The following is a 19,633-nucleotide window of genomic DNA, read 5'->3' on the forward strand; positions in this document are numbered from 1 at the left end:
TTGCACCACCAGCCAGCCAGTAAGGAATATGGTAGCTTGTTTTTTTGGAGATGTGCAAAACTGTTTCAGTTGACAAAGTGAAACTTGACTGATAAGGTAACTTGATTTTTTTTGAACAAGTGAGACTACTTCAGTCGATCATGTAAAATCTTCCCATACATCTACCACTGAGAAATAACTTGGTTTAAAACTGCAGTTGACTGGTATACAGTAAATAGATTAGAAAATAAGCATGGGCTTTCTTGGTTATGTAAGTGCGCAAGCTCATCAGTCATCTGTCCTGGAACTGCAATTGTGATTGGTCCCAAGGACCTCGAAGATTTTCCAGTCCAGTCATCATAATTTGGAGTTCTTGATGAACAGATGGGTATGTGACTTGCTATTGTATCAACTATTTGGAACTAGGTTTTAGGCTTTTTGTTTTGTTAATCCTTTGCATGGCTTAGGAGAAGGCAGTGGGACTTGTTCTTTTATCAGTTATTTTACACATCATTTTAGGCTCAGTGTTTTGTATATCTTTATGTTTTTCTTATCATGTAACAAAATAGCTTTCAGCAACCTTGAAATGTTCCTTCTCCATCACTGAGCCAAACTCCTTATCATTCCCTTACACCTCCACTCTGTCCTCTCAAACAATAACAGAGCTTGTATATCACAAAACTAATATTGTGTGAAACGTTAAATGAGATCATAACATATAGCTATCTTAGATAAAATACCTGTATGTACTGAATGCAATATACCATTTATTTCAAAGTAAGAAATGATGCCTATTAACACAGGTATAACATGACAGGAATTTCTATTTATTATGTATTACTATTTATTATTTATGGTGCAACTGTAACGAAAACCAATTTCCCCCAGGATCAATAAAGAATGACTATGACTATGACTATGAATAGAAAGCAAAAATCCTTCTCCATTTACTGTGCATGTCAAACTCAGATACATCAAATGTGGACAAGGTTTCTCTTCTGTCACTGTGTTACATTAACATTTCAGCCTGATGGTGTTTGTTGAGCGAGTTCCCTGAAGCCTCCACCATGCCTATTTTCACAAATTCTATTTCTGATGCCCACTTCAGTAAAATTTCACACTTTATAATCACTGAAAAATCTCAGTTTTGAAACTTGGGATTTTGGTCCAATTAGGTTTTTTCTTGGAACGCAGTAACCTGCAGTCATAGATAAATCACTTTCTCACTCTCAGTGTACTTGAAAACTTGCCATTTCAGGAATGTGTTACCATAAGCATGATTAATGTTAGTTAAAGGTTGGAATTAATAGCTTAGCTATAATACAGTTAATTTCTTTTTGAGGCTTAGATATTTAGCTTGAGCATGTTATAATTAATGACATTATTTAGTACAGAAATACTGTAATCTCTTATTTCCCATTTTATATTTATGATCTTTTTCCTTCATTAGCCATATCGCTGTCTCCTCCAATATTTTCCCTATTGATGAGCTTTAAATATGTCTCCAGGTAATCTCACAAAGGAGTCAGAAGCTATTCCTATAGCAACCATGATCAATGTCATAAATCTGCACCAGCCTCCCCATTAATTAATCACTGATGGGCAATCTTATGATTACGGGCCACATAATTAGTTCTGACCCAAACCCTCTACCCATTTTCTAAAACTGTGAAAAGAATCCAGAAATTCACTTTTCATTAAATAACATAATTTATTATAAATTTGCACTGCTTCATCCAAATGTGTCATTCAATTATTTGAATTTGTACTAGCTTTACACACAGAATATATCTTCTCTAAATATTTTAGACCAATAAATTACAGGCACCGATTATGCAGATCTTCATCAGTAATTACTTGTATAACAATTACCTGTATAGCAATTATTTGTGGTATTTAAGCAGGAATGTGCATGGAATCTCAGAGAGAATTTGAATAATGATATATGGTGTGCAAGTTATGATCAAAATTCCAGCTAAAATTTCCTCCATGGTGCCCAGCAGAACTCTAGCAGGCAAGTCAATGGAAACTTTCTTCCCAGCCAGGTTTTCACTGCAACAATGCATCTCTTCTGTATCTCTGTAACCATATGTTTCTATATTTTTGAGCAATAGATGTTACAAGGCAAAATCCTTCCTGAGTTCCGATGAAGAAACTTGGCCCAAAACAATGATTGCTTATTTGCAGAAGGGATTTCATTTGCAGAATCTCTTGTGTCTATTATTTATGTACAGGGTCTTTCTTTTGTTACATTTAAAATGGCAATTTTGTTGTGTTAATCTGGGGAATGCGGCTTTGTTGTGTTTTAACGCTGCAGAGAGTTTGCGCTAACAGTTTGTTTTACTTTAAAATGATGATAACAAGGTTCTATTAGCCAATGGGTGGTTATGTATCGTTTTGTTTTCGGATGCCATGCTGTATGATATGACTGTGGACTGGGTTTTGGCGGGGAGTCGGAGGAGAGATGAGGAGGACGGCGGACGTGCGGAGAGGCTCCAGTCGATCACTCAGGGTGGTCCCGAGCTGTGAGTCGACGGAATTCGGGTGGTCGTCTGACGTCGAATTGAGCTCCAACGGTAGCGCGCGAAGAACTTGGACTTTGATAAGTGTTGGCGCCTTTTTTTCCCATTACTTTCCTCTCTGTATCAAATGCATATTAATGTCCTAGAATTAGTAATATCTATAAAGTGTATGTGTTAAAATTTACTGGGTGTGCTGGCTGATGATTGATTCGGGCAGCGACTGACCCTGAGGGGAGTGTTGAAGCAGGTGCTGGGCGGGATTTCCCCTAGACATACACGAGCCAATATAACGGAACGTTACAAGTGGGGGCTACCGTCCTGGATTTGGACTTTTTCGGGAAAGTTGTACTTGTCGTTGCGGTAAGTGGTGTGAAGATGGATCGAGATAAGATTGTAAGTTGGTGTGATTTAGAGGAGGTACCGGTGAATCATGCGTGTGTGGTAAGCGGGGTCGATTATCGCATTTCGGCAGAGGTACTGGTGCGAGGGTTGAGTTTGATTAAAGGTATCGGGCAGGTAGAACTTGTAGCTAGAAGGGGTGGGAAAGAACCGGAGGCTAGCTGGATGTTGGTGCGGACGAGTGCCGACGTCGTGACTTTAGAACTACCAGCGACAGTCCACGTCCAGGGGGAGGCGGGGCCGTGGGGTCTCCACATTCTCCCCGAGGACGCAAGTGAGGAGGTGCCGGAGAAGGCCCCCGGCCGGGTGCCCGTAGCAAGAGGTGGAGGTGTGGAGTGGGAAGGTTTGGCCAAGCCCAGACCCCATGGGCGGGATGAGACTGCCGAGTTAACGGCTGCCATTACCTCCCTGGCGAGAAGGGTTGAGGGGCCCCGCCCGAAGCTGAGAATTTTCTCGGGAGCCAAGCCCACCCCAGAAGGGGAGGATGACTATGATACCTGGGTTGAAGATACATCCCAATTGTTAGAGGTGTGGCCAGTTTCGGATGAGGAAAAGAGACAGCGATTGGTGGAAAGTTTAAGGGGCGGGGCGGCCCGGGTGGTCCGCGATCTGAGAGCGGCACGCCCCTTGGCTTCCCTATCGGAGTGTTTGGATGCTTTGGAGGAAGTGTTTGGACTGTCAGGGGATCCCTGGTGGCATTTAGTAGAGTTTCAATGGATGGGGCAGAGAAGAGGGGAAAAGCTCTCAGACTATGCTTTCAGGCTGGAAGGAAAGCTTACGGGGTTGCTGCGACAAGGGATAGTGAGGGAGGACGAAGTGGCGGAGTTAAGGATGAGCCAGATATGTAGCGGTTCCCGGGAGGATGACAGAGTGGCTTGGAGTGTACGGCAGTCATTTAAGCAGAGTCCCTCTCCATCATTCGGACAGCTGATCCGAGAGGTACGGGCCGAGGAGTGTGCTTTGGGCCGACCAGGGGGCTTGGACCCTCAGGGACGGTCTTCAGCGGTTCAGGAGGTGGTAGCCGGGGTGAGACCAGAGAAATCCAAGGGGTCCCCAGGGGCCCGTATCAGGAGGAGAGAGGCGGCGACTAGTGGGTGCTATAACTGTGGGAGAGAGGGGCATTTCCGCCGGGAATGTGAGTGGCCGGGGGCGTGCTACCGCTGTGGGGAAGCTGGCCACTTGCGGAAGGATTGTGAGAGACGAGATGCGCCGAGGGGGGAGGGCCCCTGGGCCACCAAGAAGGGAGAGGTGTCGGGAAACTTAAGAGAGGCTCAGTGAGGGAACGGACTGGAGTCTCGGGAGGAACACGTTCCCAGAAAACCGCTATGGAACCCCGGAAAGACTCACTTATATAGCGCCGGGAGAGCAGGGTGTGATCTCTACTGCCCTGCAAAGTTATGTCACTGCTTTATGCACCTGGGTTGGGTTTTATGTTTTACAAGGAGTACTGGTGAACTCTGTGCTCTCCATCCCAAAACGGAATGTTGTTATGCTCTTTAATATGTTCACAATAAAAACAGGTTAAAGGGAATAGTGCATGAATATAGGGACCTCCTCTATGTTTTTTAATTCTTAAATGGAAGAGAGGGAAAGAGCACTTTGCAAGCAGTCTTGGGGGAGAATATCGTGAGTTGTCTCCATAGCAAGATCTATTTAAAAAATTCTTAAGTTGTTGGTTAATAATCTTAATTAAAGGTTAGCCTTACAAGGGAACTGTAAATCAGAGACAGATAAAGAGAAAGATAGGGAGAGTCTTTCCATGTGAAGCAATGTTTCACTTGCTCTTCTTCCAATCTAGTGTAATGCACCCAGTGTTCTCTTCTATATTGGAGAAACAGATGGAGATCACTCAATCTACATTTGGTAAGGCCCATACTGCTAGGCATGCCTGACAATCCTGCTCTCAAGAACATAAATCACGGACCAGGAAGCATAATCTACCTCTATGTTCAATATTAACTGGTGAAGATCTGACAGAGAAGGAAGGACCCATTGGCCTGGGAACTGGATTACCCTGTATATGTGTTCTGATGAGTATTATGGATGCCAAAGCTGCAGTAAATATACGTAGCCTGTTCGTTCTAAATATTAATTTAATATAAAGATTTTTGTTTAATGTATAACAATCAATTATTCTTGTAAGTTTAATAGATAGATTTAATGTGTTAACATCTCTAGCATCATCAAAGACATTTACTGTACATACTGTAAAAAGACTTTAAGTAGCCTGAGCTATCAAGGTGTTCCATGATATCTATACACTACTTGAGGCCAATGTGACCCCCTCAACATGGCAAAATCATTGTATGAGTAAGGCCTCATGGTAATCAGTAGTAATTTGGCCACATGGCTGGGCTACCACAAACAGCAACCAGTTCCCCTGCAATCTAGCCATTATACCATTGTTATTTGGAGTCATCATAAAACAGTCACACACACATCGGGTTTGGCATGTGAGGATCACCATGTTTTTTTATATATATAGGCATCCGTTAGTCTCGTGAGACCATGGATTTGCGCCTTGGAAGGTTTCCAGGGTGCAGGCCTGAGCAAAGTTGCATGGAAGACTGGCAGTTGCCCATGCTGCAAGTCTCCCCTCTCCATGCCATCAATGTTGTCCAAGGGAAGGGCATTAGGTCCCATACATCTTGGCACCGGTGTCGTTGCAGAGCAATGTGAGGTTAAGTGCCTTGCTCAAGGACAAAACACGCTGCCTCAGCTGTGGCTCGAACTAGCGACCTTCAGGTCACTAGACCAATGCCTTAACCACTTGGCCACGCGCCAACACATCACCATGTTACTTTACAAAAATATCATCATTTTCTTTAATATCTACTCAACAGGCTAAATTAGCTAAATTATTGAAGACTTTCTCCAAAAAAAAACGTGTACCTTGAACACTGGGTCTTTAGTCTTTCTTAAAGTGTTTCTGCAATCTACACTTTTCAACTCAGTAGCAAAAATACTGGACCATGCTGAGAGCACAGTGGTATGGTAGATTATGATCACCACATCTCTGTGGGATATGAATTAGTGAAGAGAATGTGGAGAAAGATGCAAGGGTGCTTATCAGAGTTCATTCCAAGCAAACAGCACATCAATCTAAAACAGGACTCTCTGATCGATGGGCTGCTCCCAGACTCATACAGAAACAGATATCAAATGCTGCTGGAAGATTATTACCTCAGTAGAAGATGCCCTTTGGTCTTCCCATATTGTATTAGTCTCCCAGCACACTGAAATGCCTGTAGAGAAGTACTGTCGTGTGGTACATTCCCGTTTGAAGGAAGACAGTACGTCTTGACAGACATGCCGAAGCTTGTTTCAGCCAGCTCAAGGACTCAGCGAGGAAGCACTAGCGATCTTCTGCCACCAGCCAGAAAGGACTGGGTTTGAAAGGGGAAGCACCTTATTATTGTGTTAGTGTATCACCCCAAGGGACCACATGAGTGGAAATGGTGCTCTCAGTTTAAACAAAATATGTTAACACTATTGAATACATTGCCCATGAATGTAAAGGCTTTGCATAGTTTATTCTTGTATGCATACTTTATTCCAAATAAAGTTAATTTTGATAAAACAATTTGTAACAGCTCATCTTCCAAACAACGTGCAAAGCATTAAGTTCCTTATAAGTGTCTTCAAAATATTTATCTAATAAAGTGAAATATGAAAGAGATGGCTGCTTTGTTTATTTTTTCAAGTAACCATTTCAGGAGTTGTAAAATAAAAAAAGGAGGAGAAATAATCTACCTTGACCTCAACTGAACTTTGACCTTTTCTACCACTATCTACTGTACCTATCACATTTATACATTAATCTCCAGAAGTCTGCCATTTTTATTTTCTCTCTGAATGAACATAACCGAATATTCACAGCCCTTGGGTGAGAGAAGGTCTATTACAGTGAAAAGCACTGCAGGCTTATAGACAAAGAACCAGGAGGCAGAACTGGTAAGGAGCTAGCTCACACACAATTGGAGAATCAATCTACAAACGTTTGTATTTATGCTGTAACTCGTGAATTATCCTATTCAATAAACATAAAAATTCTGTAACTTACTTTAAGTTTTTAAAATCTGTTTTTTCCCTGTAATTTAAGAATTTCTCTTTGTTATGGCTAATCATCAGGAACACCAACAATTCGGACAGCTGCAGAACGTTGGGATTGTCAGATTTTAAAGCAGAAGTGAAGATGTATGGAAGCATTTAGATATAATAAACTTCAAATACCACGATCAACATTCTTGAAATAATTGTTTAACTAATAAGAAAGAAGTTGTGGCCCCCAGAGGGCTAGTTTCAGGAAAATCAATAAATGTAAGGGCACATAAAATCTGCTCATATTAATGTCTGGCAACGAATGCATGTATTTTAAGAGCAGAAAATGGAATGAGGGAGTGAATTGCTGAATATCAGATTGCAAAGTACCTGTCAGCGTTTTGTGGATGCTTGCATGTATTTAAGGAACTAGTCATTAGAAGTAATAGTGGTCATTTAGTCACCAAGCAGAATTGCTGTTGTTATGGGGAAGCCTCCCAGTGGGGTCACAGGACATCTACAAGTTCAAGTTTATTGTCATACCTACCACCAAATGGAACAACATTCCTCCAGACCAAGGTGGATAATACAGTACATACAATTCACACACAACACAAAGTAATATTACCACAAATAAATTAAAAAGTAATAAGGTGCATTTTATGACGCAAGTTGAAAAGTAAACAGTAAAATGCTCCTGGCCCTTCATACATGCTGAGACCTGGGTGGTGGAAGGAGTTCAGTAGTCTTATGGTCTGAGGAAAGAACGTGTTTCCCATCCTAATAGTCCTTGTCCTAATGCTATGGTAACTCCAGTCTGATGATAGGAGCTCAAAGAGATTGTTAAACCAAAGGGATGGATCACTAACAATGTTAGCAACCTGCATTCACAGTTCTCCTGGTAAATATCTCTACTGAGTGGGAAGAGAGACTCCCAGCAATCCTCACAATCTTTTGTTGGGTCTTGTGGTCAGATGCCATGCAATTCCTATACTAAATGATGATGCAGCTAGTCAGGACACTCTCAGTGATGCTCCAGTAAAAATTGGTTAGAATTGGTGGGGGGGGGATGGGAAATGGAGCTTCACTCACCTCAATCTCCTCAGGAAGTAGAGATCCTGCTGTGCTTTCATGACAAAAGAGATGGTGTGGAAGGACCAGGTGAGGTTGTGTATTATGTGCTTCTAAGTCTCTCCACAGAGGGGCCATTGATGTGCAGTGAGGACACTGCATCATTTAACAACAGGGAGGACATTCACTGCTTGATGTTTCTTCAAAGGGCTGATTCTCTATTATCATGGAAATTAAAATCCTTAGTTGCTGGTTCACTGCTAATCAACTTATAACAATTAAATCAAAACAATTATGGAAGTAGTCAGCCTGCACCTTCCTAAAGTCCATTATCATCTCTTTAGACTTGTCCACGATGTGACTCAATTTATTGTGGGCTTACCACTCTACCAGGCACTCTATCTCCTCCCTGTATGCCCATCTCATCATTGTTGTTGATGAGGCCAACCACTGTTGTGTCATCAGTGAACATGATGCTTCAATTTGAACTGTATCTTACAATATAGTCACGCATCAGCAGCGGGCTGAGCACACTGTCCTGGAGGGTACTGGTGCTCAGCACGATGGAGCTAGAGATGTTGCTGCTAATACAGACTGACTGTGGTCTTCCTCTCAAGAAATCCTAGACCCAGTTACAGAGAGAGCAATGTTAGATTGGAATTTATTGCAGGATCACAAGTGGTAGCAAAGAACAACAGGCTTGTAACAACAACAATTTTAAGGACCTCAGTAGAAAATAAATGTAGAATTGAAGGAAAAAGACACTTTCAATAAGGCTTCCTTCTCTTCAGTGTTAATTTGAGATTAAGATCAGAAATTTAAATCTGTCTGTCACAGTCCTATTATCCCACCTGTCATCACAAGCCTCATGGTCATCAGGGGAGTAATTAAGGAAAAGGCTGGGAACCAGCTTCACCAGTTTACTTTCTTATATTTTATTGGTCAACATTAGAAAAGTAAGCTCCAAAAAAATCAGAGAAAACCAACACATTTCACAAATGATCAAAATAGTCTCATGGTAATAATTGAATTATCACGAATATGGCACAAGGTAATCCGGTGTTTGAACAATTAATGCATTCATTGAAACAGTAGCCAATATTTTATTTTACACAGCTGTTAAGCATTCACATCTTGTACTTACATTGAAATTTTTAAGTAAAGAAGTCATTTTAAAATATTTTCATCAATGTTACACACTTGATTAAATTCCGTAAAACTCCGATACTCATAAAAACATATAGACGTTTTATATTGGTATGGGCAATACATATGTTAGTATTGACATTGGAAACAGAATACATTTCTATGAAAGAAATTACCTTTCTGTTCTTGTTCAAAATATTTCACTAAATATAGCCAATGGACACGGCATCGTTTAACAACAGGGAGGACGTTCACTGCTTGATGTTTCTTCAAAGGGCTGATTCTCCGTAATCATGAAAATTAAAATCCTTAGTTGCTGTTTCACTGCTAATCAGCTTATAATAATTAAATCAAAAGAATTATGGAAGATAATTATGGAATTATCTTTAGTTCTTTGTTAGCTACAGATTTCCTTTTTTTGCAAATTTTACAGTCTTTGTTCAGAACATCAGCAGTGAACAGATGGTTTGAACAGTATACAAATAGTATTCAGCTCACATCCTCATGGTTGTTTCAATGAAAATTGATTGTACCTTACACTTGTGTTTTATTAGATATGATACTGCATTTTACTGAAGGACACATAAAAGTGCTGGTGAACGCAGCAGACCAGGCAGCATCTACAGGAAGAGGTACAGTCGATGTTTCGGGCCGAAACCCTTCGTCAGAACTAACTGAAAGAAGAGATAGTAAGAGATTTGAAAGTGGGAGGGGGAGGGGGTGATCCGAAATGAGAAGACAGGAGGGGGAGGGATGGAGCAAAGAGCTGGAAAGTTGATTGGCAAAAGGGATATGAGAGGATCATGGGATGGATCATGTTGCTTGAAATTCCAGCATCTGCAGATTTCGTCGTGTTTGCGTTTTACAGAAGGAACCCACATAGGTGGAAATTTATCCATTTTGTGAAGTATTTAAGACTCTGTTTCTTTCATGTATAAATACACTAAATAGCCACTTTCTATTAGGTACATTGGTACTCCTGTTCATTAATGTGAATATCTAATCAGCCAATCAGGTGACAGCAACTCAATGCATAAAATCATGCAGACATAGTCGAGAGGTTCAGTTGTTGTTCAGACCAAACATCAGAATGGGAAGAAATGTGATCTAGGTGACTTTGACTCAGAAGTGATTGTTGATGCCAGATGGGGTGGTTTGAATATCTCAGAAATTGCTGATCTCCTGGGATTTTAACAGTCTCTAGAACTTCTAGAGTGGTGCAAAAAAACAAATAGAAACAAATATCTGGTGAGTGGCGGTTCTGTGAGTGAAAACATTTTGTTAATAAGAGAGTTCAGAGGAGAATCGCCTGACTGGTACAAGCTGACAGTAATTCATATAACCATGCAGTGCAACAGTGGTGTGCAGAAGACCATCTCTGAAAGCACAACACATCAAACCTTGATATCGAGGCTACAGCAATAGAAGACCATGAACATATATTCCTGTACCTAATAAAGTGAGCAATGAGTGTCATTTCCAAGTGCAGAATCTATACCATTTCCCAAAATACTTATAAATTGACCTTTCCCAGAATTGTGTCCTTCAGTCTCATGCTCAACATGATCGAAATTGTAAAATACTTATTTGGAGTTTCATCATCAGTTATGAACATTCAATAGATATTTGATTTTTTTTTGTTTCTGCCTTCCTATTTTACAATCCTAATAAAAAACATACAATAACTGCAAAAGCACTTTCAAATAATAATTATTGGATAAAAAGTAAATTCTTAGCTATTTGTAATACAATCGTGTTGTGAGCAACAATGCCATTTTTCAATTCTGCTTAAAGTGGCCCTTTTTCACGCACCTCCCAGTCTCCTGTCACTCATTTTCAACATCTCCTGCAGCCTATTTAAACCAAGCTCTCATCGACAGTCCTTGTTCACACATCAAACCAGCCAGCCTCCACCAATTGTTCTTAATCTTTGGTTACCTTCTTGACTGTGGTGTTCAGAATCTGTTATCTCTTGTCTTGTGGCTCCTTGTGACTTACTTATTTTTGCAGTCCATTATTAAAATTATGGTTAATCACTGAATTATCTCTGTTGCTATTTATAGAATAATAATTTATATTGGATATGAGAAATATAAACTGATTGATTTGCTTCACTGTGAAACATTGCAGCTGTGGCATCTACAGTACTTCTTAAATGACTGCATAGTTCTTCGGATCTTCTGTTTATTTATCCTGCTGGGAAAAAATGCTTATTCTTTCTGCATACACGTATTGACCAATCAACGTCCAAACAAAACAGTTAAAATATTTCTGGAAATCAACTGCAAAAGAACTGGAGGTTTTTTTTGGACTGACTTTTAACTTCCTGATATTTTGGACATCTGCAAAGCTGTCAGTGTGTTAAAGATCTTAGGTATGGTGTCCGACGTGCTTCGCGGCTGTTTTAACACAATCTCATTACAGGTAGGAATTGGGTAATATGACTAGTATTGACATATCATTGTACATTTCCCAAACAGCTAGGTTGAGTGGGCATGTTGTCATAAGTATAGCTTTTTTATCTCCATTATGCAAGTGAAAATTATACTTGATAGACTATTTTATTGGCAACCCAGCTGAGCAGGAAATTAAAATATCCAAATGACACAAAATAAGTTCCTAAGGCTCAATAATGCACTGTAGATAGAAACAAACTTATAATCCTTTTCCAATAGATCATCCTGCAAATGAAAGGCCCCAACTAACAGAACAGGCAAGCAATGAATGTGCAAAAGACAACAGTACAAATACAAAAGAAACAACAAAAAAATAATAAGAATAAGAATAAGAATTAATAATAGGTGAAGCTGAAGTAATTAATTCAAATAGTAGAACTATTTTCTAAAAATATAAACATGAATGTTGGACTAAATACTGTAAGTGTAGAAGGTTAAATATAAATAAATGAGCAACAGAGCTAATAGAATGAAAACCTGAGCAGCAAGGTACAAGACAACCAATGGATAAATATGAATGGGAAATCAACAAGCATTGAACATAGATCATAGTGTGATAAAGGGAACACTTTTGACAGAATTTACTTCAAGGCTTAAGAAAGTCTGCCAAGCAAAATATAACAAGTGCAATAAACACTTTAGCTATACGCATAAAACCATAAGACATAGGAGCAGAATTAGGCTATTTGGCTCATTGAGTCTGCTCCGCCATTCAATCATGGCTGATTCTATTTATTTTCCTTCCTAAGCCCCTCTTCCCAGCCTTCTCCCTGTAACCTTTGATGCCATGTCCAATCAAGAACCTATCAAGCTCTGCCTAAAATATACCCAACGATCTGGCCTCCACAGCTGTCTGTGGTAGTAAATTCCACATATTCACCACTTGCTTGCTAAAGAATTTTCTCTGCATCACTGTTTTAAATGGATGCCTCTCTAACTTGAGGCTGTGCCCTCTTGTCATAGACTCCCCCACCATGGGAAACATCCTTTCTACATCTACTCTTTCTAGGCCTTTCAACATTCAAAAAGTTTCTATGAGATCACCCCTCATCCAGTGAGTACAGACACAGAGCCATCAAATACTCTTCTTATGATAACCCTTTCATTCCCAGAGCCTTCCTTGTGAACCTCCTCTGAACTCTCTCCAATGCCAGCATATCTTTTCTTAGATGCGGAACCCAAAGCTGTTCATAATACTCAAAGTGAGGCTTCACCAGTGCCTTATAAAGCCTCAGTATTATATCCCTGCTTTTGTATTCTAGACTTCCTGAAATGAATGCTAACATTGCATTTGCCTTCCTCACCACCAACTCACTGATTCCACCTGCAAGTTACCCTTCAGGTTGTTCTGCACAAGTCCTTTAGAATTTTGGATTTTTCCCCATTTAGAAAATAGTCTGCACAGTTACTTCTTCTACCAAAGTGCATGGCCATGCATTTTCCAACATTGTATTTCATTTACCACATTCTTCCCATTCTACTAATTTGTTTAAGTTCTTCTGCATCCTACCTGTCTCCTCAACACTACCTGCCCCTTCACTAATCTTTGTATCATATGCAAACTTGGCAACAAACCATCTATTCCATCACTGATACACAGCATATAAACAAGCGGTCCCGACCCCTGTGGAACATCACTAGTCAATGGCAGCCAGCCAGAAAAGGATTCTTTAATTCCCACTTGTTGCTTCCTACCAATCACCCAATGCTCTAACCATGCCAGTAACTTTCCTGTAATGTTATGGGCTCTTAACTTGGTAAGCAGCCTCAAGTGTGGCACCTTGTCAAGGGTCTTGAGAAAGTCCAAATATGCAACATCCACTGCATCCTCTTTATCTATTCTACTTGTAATCTCCTCAAAGAATTCCAACAGGTTCATCAGGCAGGATTTTCCCTGAAGGAAACAATGCTGACTTTGTCCTATCTTGTCCTGTATCATCAAGTACTCCATAACCACATATATAAAAATTGACTCCAACATCTTCCCAACCACTGAAGCCAGGCTAATTTCCTTTCTACTGCCTCCCTTGTTTCTTAAAGAAAGGAGTGACATTTGCAATTTTCTGGTCCTTTGGTACCATGCCAAACTCCAATAATGTTTAAAAGGTCATTACCAATGCCTCTGTGATCTCTACTACAACATCTTTCAGAACCCTAGAGTGCAGTTCATCTGTACTGGGTGACTTATACACCCTTAGGTCTTTCAGCTTTTTGAGTAATTTTCTCCCTTGTAATAGTAACTGTACTCACTTCTCTTACCTCATACCATTCAACATCTGGCACACTGCTAGTGTCTTCCACAGTGAAGACTGATGCAAAATACTCATTTAGTTCCTCTGCCATCTCCTTGCCCCCATTATTATTTCTCTGGCCTCATTTTCTAGCAGTCCTATATCCACTCTCATCTCTCTGTTATTGTTTACATATTTAGAAACATAGAAACATTGAAAACCTACAGCACAATGCAGGCTCTTCGGCCCACAAAGTTGTACCAAACATGTCCCTACCTTAGAAATAACTAGGCTTACCTATAGCCTTCTATTTTTCTAAGCTCCATGTACCTATCCAAAAGTCTCACAAAAGACCCTATCGTATCCGTCTCCACCACCGTTGCTGGCAGTCCATTCCACGCACTCACAACTCTCTGAGTAAAAAACTTACCCCTCACATCTCTTCTGTACCTACTCCCCAGCACCTTAAACTTGTGTCCTCTTGTGGCAACCATTTCAGCCCTGGGAAAAAGCCTCTGGCTATCCACACGCTCAATGCCTCTCATCATCTTATAGATCTGTATCAGGTCACCTCTCATCCTCCGTTGCTCCAAGGAGAAAAGGCCGAGTTCACTCAACCTATTCTCATAAAGTATGCTCCCCAATCCAGGCAACATCCTTGTAAATCTCCTCTACACCCTTTCTATGGCTTCCACATCCTTCCTGTAGTGAGGCGACCAGAACTGAGCACAGTACTCCACGTGGGGTCTGACCAGGGCCTATGTAGCTGTAAAATTACCTCTCGGCTCCTAAATTCAATTCCACGATTGATGAAGGCCAAAGCACCATAGGCCTTCTTAACCACAGAGTCAACTTGTGCAGCTGCTTTGAGCGTCCTATGGACTCGGACCCCACTTGAAAAAGCTTTTACTATCCTCATTGATATTGTTTACTAGTTTGCTTTCGCATTTCACCTTTGTTTAAAGCTTCCCAATTTCTGTCTTCCTACTAATTTTGCCTTGTCATATGCTCCCTCTTTTGCTTTTACATTAGCTTTGAATTCCCTGGTCAGCCACAGTAGTACTATTTTCCACTTAAGGTTATTTTTTGAATACATCTATACTTCAGCTTCCTCATTCTTTCCAGAAACTCACTCCATTTCTGCTCTGCTGTCATCCCTGCCAGCTTCTCTTTCCAATTTACTTTTGCCAACTCTTTTTTCATACCACTGTAGTTTCCTTTACTCCATTGAAATACCGCTATGCCAGACTTTATATTCTCCCTATCAAATTTCAATTTGAACTCAATGATATTGTGATCTCTGCCTCCTAAGGGTTCTTTTACCCTAAGCTTCTTAATCACCTCTTATTTATTACATAACACCCAATCCAGTATAACTGATCCCTTAGTAGACTCAATGATAAACTGCTCTAAAAAAGCCATCTCATAGACATTCAACACACTCACTCTCTTGAGATCCATAACCAACCTAATTTTCCCAATCAACCTGCATGTTGAAATCTCACGTGACTATCATAACATTGCTCTTTTGATATGCCTTTTCTATTTCCCGTTGTATGGTCCACATCTCAACTACTGTTTGGCAGCTTGTATATAACTGCCATCAGGATTCCTTATACTTGCAGTTTCTAACTCAACCCACAAGGATTCAACATTTTCCAATCCTATGGTACATCTCTCTACTGATTTTGATGCCATTCTTTACCAGTAGAGCCATGCTTTCCCCTCTGGCTAACTTTCTGTCCCTCCAATGCAAGGTGGAAACTTGGACATTCAGCTCCTAACTACAACCTTCTTTCAGCCATGATTCAGTAAGACCACAACATCATAACTGATAATCTATAATAGTACAACAAGATCATCCACCTTATTTTGTATATTCTGTGCATTGAGATATAACACTGAGTACTGTATACCCATATTAACATATTCTTTTGGCACAATATATTGGTCTGAAACTGATCTGGAAAATTTCCAAAGGAAAATAAGAACTAAAATGACAAATTTTAGAAAGCACTATGTACACACAAACTAACTTATAGTAACACTATCCAGGACACAAGGAGCAAGAGGAATAACAGACACACACAAAAAAAAATACACAACAATCAGATAAAACTTCTGAAGATGTATTTTAATCAATGAAGACTGGATTCAGCACTCCACATGAGCATATGCAATTCTGATAAGAAGTACACACCACTAAACTTAAGTGAAAGCACAACTCAGAAAAATGAAGAAATTATCACTACAGAAGAAAAAGCTAACCAATGGAAGAACATGAGACACACCATGGAAGACATTCCCATGATGCCGACAAGGAAGTGTTGAATGCCTTGTTAGTGTTGCAAATCTCTTCCCAAAAACAGGGGGTTCCTTGTAGCAATATAGCACTAGGTGGTTAACACAAAAAAATTATCAACATTTCATACTAAAAGACCAACAAATTCAAGACAATAAATGCAGAAGATGCCAAGAGAAACCAAAAACAATCCAACACATTGCAGGATCCTGCAGCAGTTTAGCTCAATCTGATTACTCACACAGGCACTATTAAGCAGCAAACTTCATTCACCAAAATCTTGTTTTAAAATACAAACAGGTAGAAAAACATTGTACCTTACTAGAAATACAAGTCTGATCCAATCTTTAAGTCAGGGTTGTACCAATTATATTATGACTGATCTATTATTTCAGATACAATAATCCATAATAATTGTCCAGATATAATATTACAGGATAAGCAAGCAAGAGCAACTTACTTATTAGATATAGCCATTCCAAACACACAAGACATACAGAAATAGGTAAGTGAAAAAATCCCAGAATATACTGATTTAAATAAGGAAATTGAAAGACAATGGAACATGACCAGGTCCATTTCCGACACCTCCCTCCCCTTTCTAGATCTTTCTGTCTCTGTCTCTGGAGACAGCTTATCCACTGATGTCTACTATAAGCCTACTGACTCTCACAGCTATCTGGACTATTCCTCTTCTCACCCTGTCTCTTGCAAAAACGCCATCCCCTTCTTGCAATTCCTCTGTCTCCGCCACATCTGCTCTCAGGAAGAGGCTTTTCATTCTAGGACGAGGGAGATGTCTTCCTTTTTTAAAGAAAGGGGCTTCCCTTCCTCCACTATCAACTCTGCTCTTAAATGCATCTCCCCCATTTCACATACATCTGCTCTCACTCCATCCTCCCGCCACCCCACTAGGAATAGGGTTCCCCTGGTCCTCACCTACCACCCCACCAGCTTCCGGGTCCAACATATTATTCTCCGTAACTTCCGTCACCTCCAATGGGATCCCACCACTAAGCACATCTTTCCCTCCCCCCCTCTCTCTGCATTCCGCAGGGATCGCTCCCTACGCAACTTCCTTGTCCATTCGTCCCCCCCATCCCTCCCCACTGATCTCCCTCCTGGCACTTATCCGTGTAAGCGGAACAAGTGCTACACATGCTCTTACACTTCCTCCCTTACCACCATTCAGGGCCCCAAACAGTCCTTCCAGGTGTGGCAACACTTCACCTGTGAGTCGGCTGGGGTGATATACTGCGTCCGGTGCTCCCGATGTGGCTTTTTATATATTGGCGAGACCCGACACAAACTGGGAGACCGCTTTGCTGAACACCTACGCTCTGTCCGCCAGAGAAAGCAGGATCTCCCAGTGGCCACACATTTTAATTCCACATCGCATTCCCATTCTGTCATGTCTATCCATGGCCTCCTCTACTGTAAAGATGAAGCCACACTCAGGTTGGAGGAACAACACCTTATATTCCGTCTGGGTAGCCTCCAACCTGATGGCATGAACATCGACTTCTCTAACTTCCGCTAATGCCCCACCTCCCCGTCGTACCCCATCTGTTACTTATTTATATACACACATTCTTTCTCTCACTCTCCTTTTTCTCCCTCTGTCCCTCTGAATATACCCCTTGCCCATCCTCTGGGCCCCCCCCCTCGTCTTTCTTCCCGGACCTCCTGTCCCATGATTCTCTCGTATCCCTTTTGCCTATCACCTGTCCAGCTCTTGGCTCCATCCCTCCCCCTCCTGTCTTCTCCTATCATTTTGGATCTCCCCCTCCAACTTTCAAATCCCTTACTCACTCTTCCTTCAGTTAGTCCTGACGAAGGGTCTCGGCCTGAAACGTCGACTGCACCTCTTCCTAGAGATGCTGCCTGGCCTGCTGCGTTCACCAGCAACTTGAATACGCATAACTTGGAATTCCTCAGTCTGATAACTGAATTTATCAGAAGAATTGGGAATTATATATACATCATTTTATGTTCACTCACAGAGGCTGTATTTCAAAACTGCCAAAGCATCCCAAGACATTAAAATTATTTAATATCTGCAATTTTTTTCTGCTGTTTCAATTTGGCTCATTCATTTTCATTGTCAATATAAGTGGTACAAACTCACTCGTTTAAATTGGCATTTTTTTAAGTGTACTCATTTCTTAAATGATTTGGCTTGACAAAAAAAGCAATGAGCTAATTTTGAAGATTAAATTATGCTTTCAGTAGCTTTTCGAATTGAACAATTGGAAAGTGAATGGGTGATCAGCCCCCGATTTGTGTCCAAGTGGTGCACTAATCCACGGATCCCCCCCCCTCCGGTTCCACAGCCACCGCGAGGCCTTTTCAGCAGCCTCCAGAATGTTCTTGCTGGCTGTTCTGCACTGCAGCCCTTTAACTCCAAGGGGTTTTAGAGTCGGCTGTAATGAATGGCAGCAAAGCCCTGGCACCAAACTTCGACTGGCTCACAGCGAGCTCTCCAGCCATTGCTCCAGAAAATGTACTAATATTTTGAAGTAGTCCTAAACACTTCCACAAGAACATTTAATTTTGTACAAATATTTTTAAAGGATCATGGCTCCAGATAGACTTTCATGGAGGTTTAAGAAAAAATCTTTGATCAAGAACATGATGTTATATGCCAGAAAACTGTAAGTAACAGAAGCAAAAACAATGTAATCCATGCTGCATACTTAAGGTAAAATAGAAATCTAGATCAGCTTTAGGTTGTAAACAAAGTCGCAAAAAGGTACCTTTGCAAACTAAACTGGGGTGCTTTGTCTTCATTTATTCTATAAACAATTATTCTACATTATTTTTCCAGGCAGAAATATATTATGGATTTGTTATATTTTGATAGTGCAGATTAGGTCATCTTGCCTTGCCTTGCCTTGCCTTGCACCCTTAACTCCTGGTGGAGTCGTTGGGGCGCCGTCATGACAAGCTTTGCACCAGTCTGTTCCATCTGTCGCAGTTGTGTGCCAGAGCATGGGTCACCGCAAATGTTTTTCCTATCCATTCTTTAATGTTGTCCGTCCATCTTTTCCTCTGTCTACCTCTCCTTCTTTTCCCCTCCACGGTTCCTTGTAGAACAGTCTTTGCAAGGACACTGGATCTTGTTACGTGGCCGTAACATTTCAGCTTTCTTTTCTTCACCGTTGTTAGAAGGGCTTCATGGGGGCCAATGTGATGCTGGATGGTCTTGTGGACCTGCTCGTTTGTGATGTGGTCCAAGTATGAGATGCCCAAGATATTGCAATAGCATTTTATTCTCAATGCCTTCCTCTGTAGCTCTGCTGTGAGGGTCCATGTTTCACATGCGTACAGGAAGACGGAGAATACCAATGCAAGCAGGAGTCGGATCTTGTACTTCATGGTGATGTTGCTGTCTCTCCATATTATCTTGAATTTGGATAGTGCAGTATTGTCTGTGGTTCTTGCCAGGACTTCTGATCTTGATCCTTCATCACTGATGATTGCCCC

This window comes from Mobula birostris, chromosome 5 (genome assembly GCF_030028105.1).
Source record: "Mobula birostris isolate sMobBir1 chromosome 5, sMobBir1.hap1, whole genome shotgun sequence".
NCBI lineage: Eukaryota > Metazoa > Chordata > Chondrichthyes > Myliobatiformes > Myliobatidae > Mobula > Mobula birostris.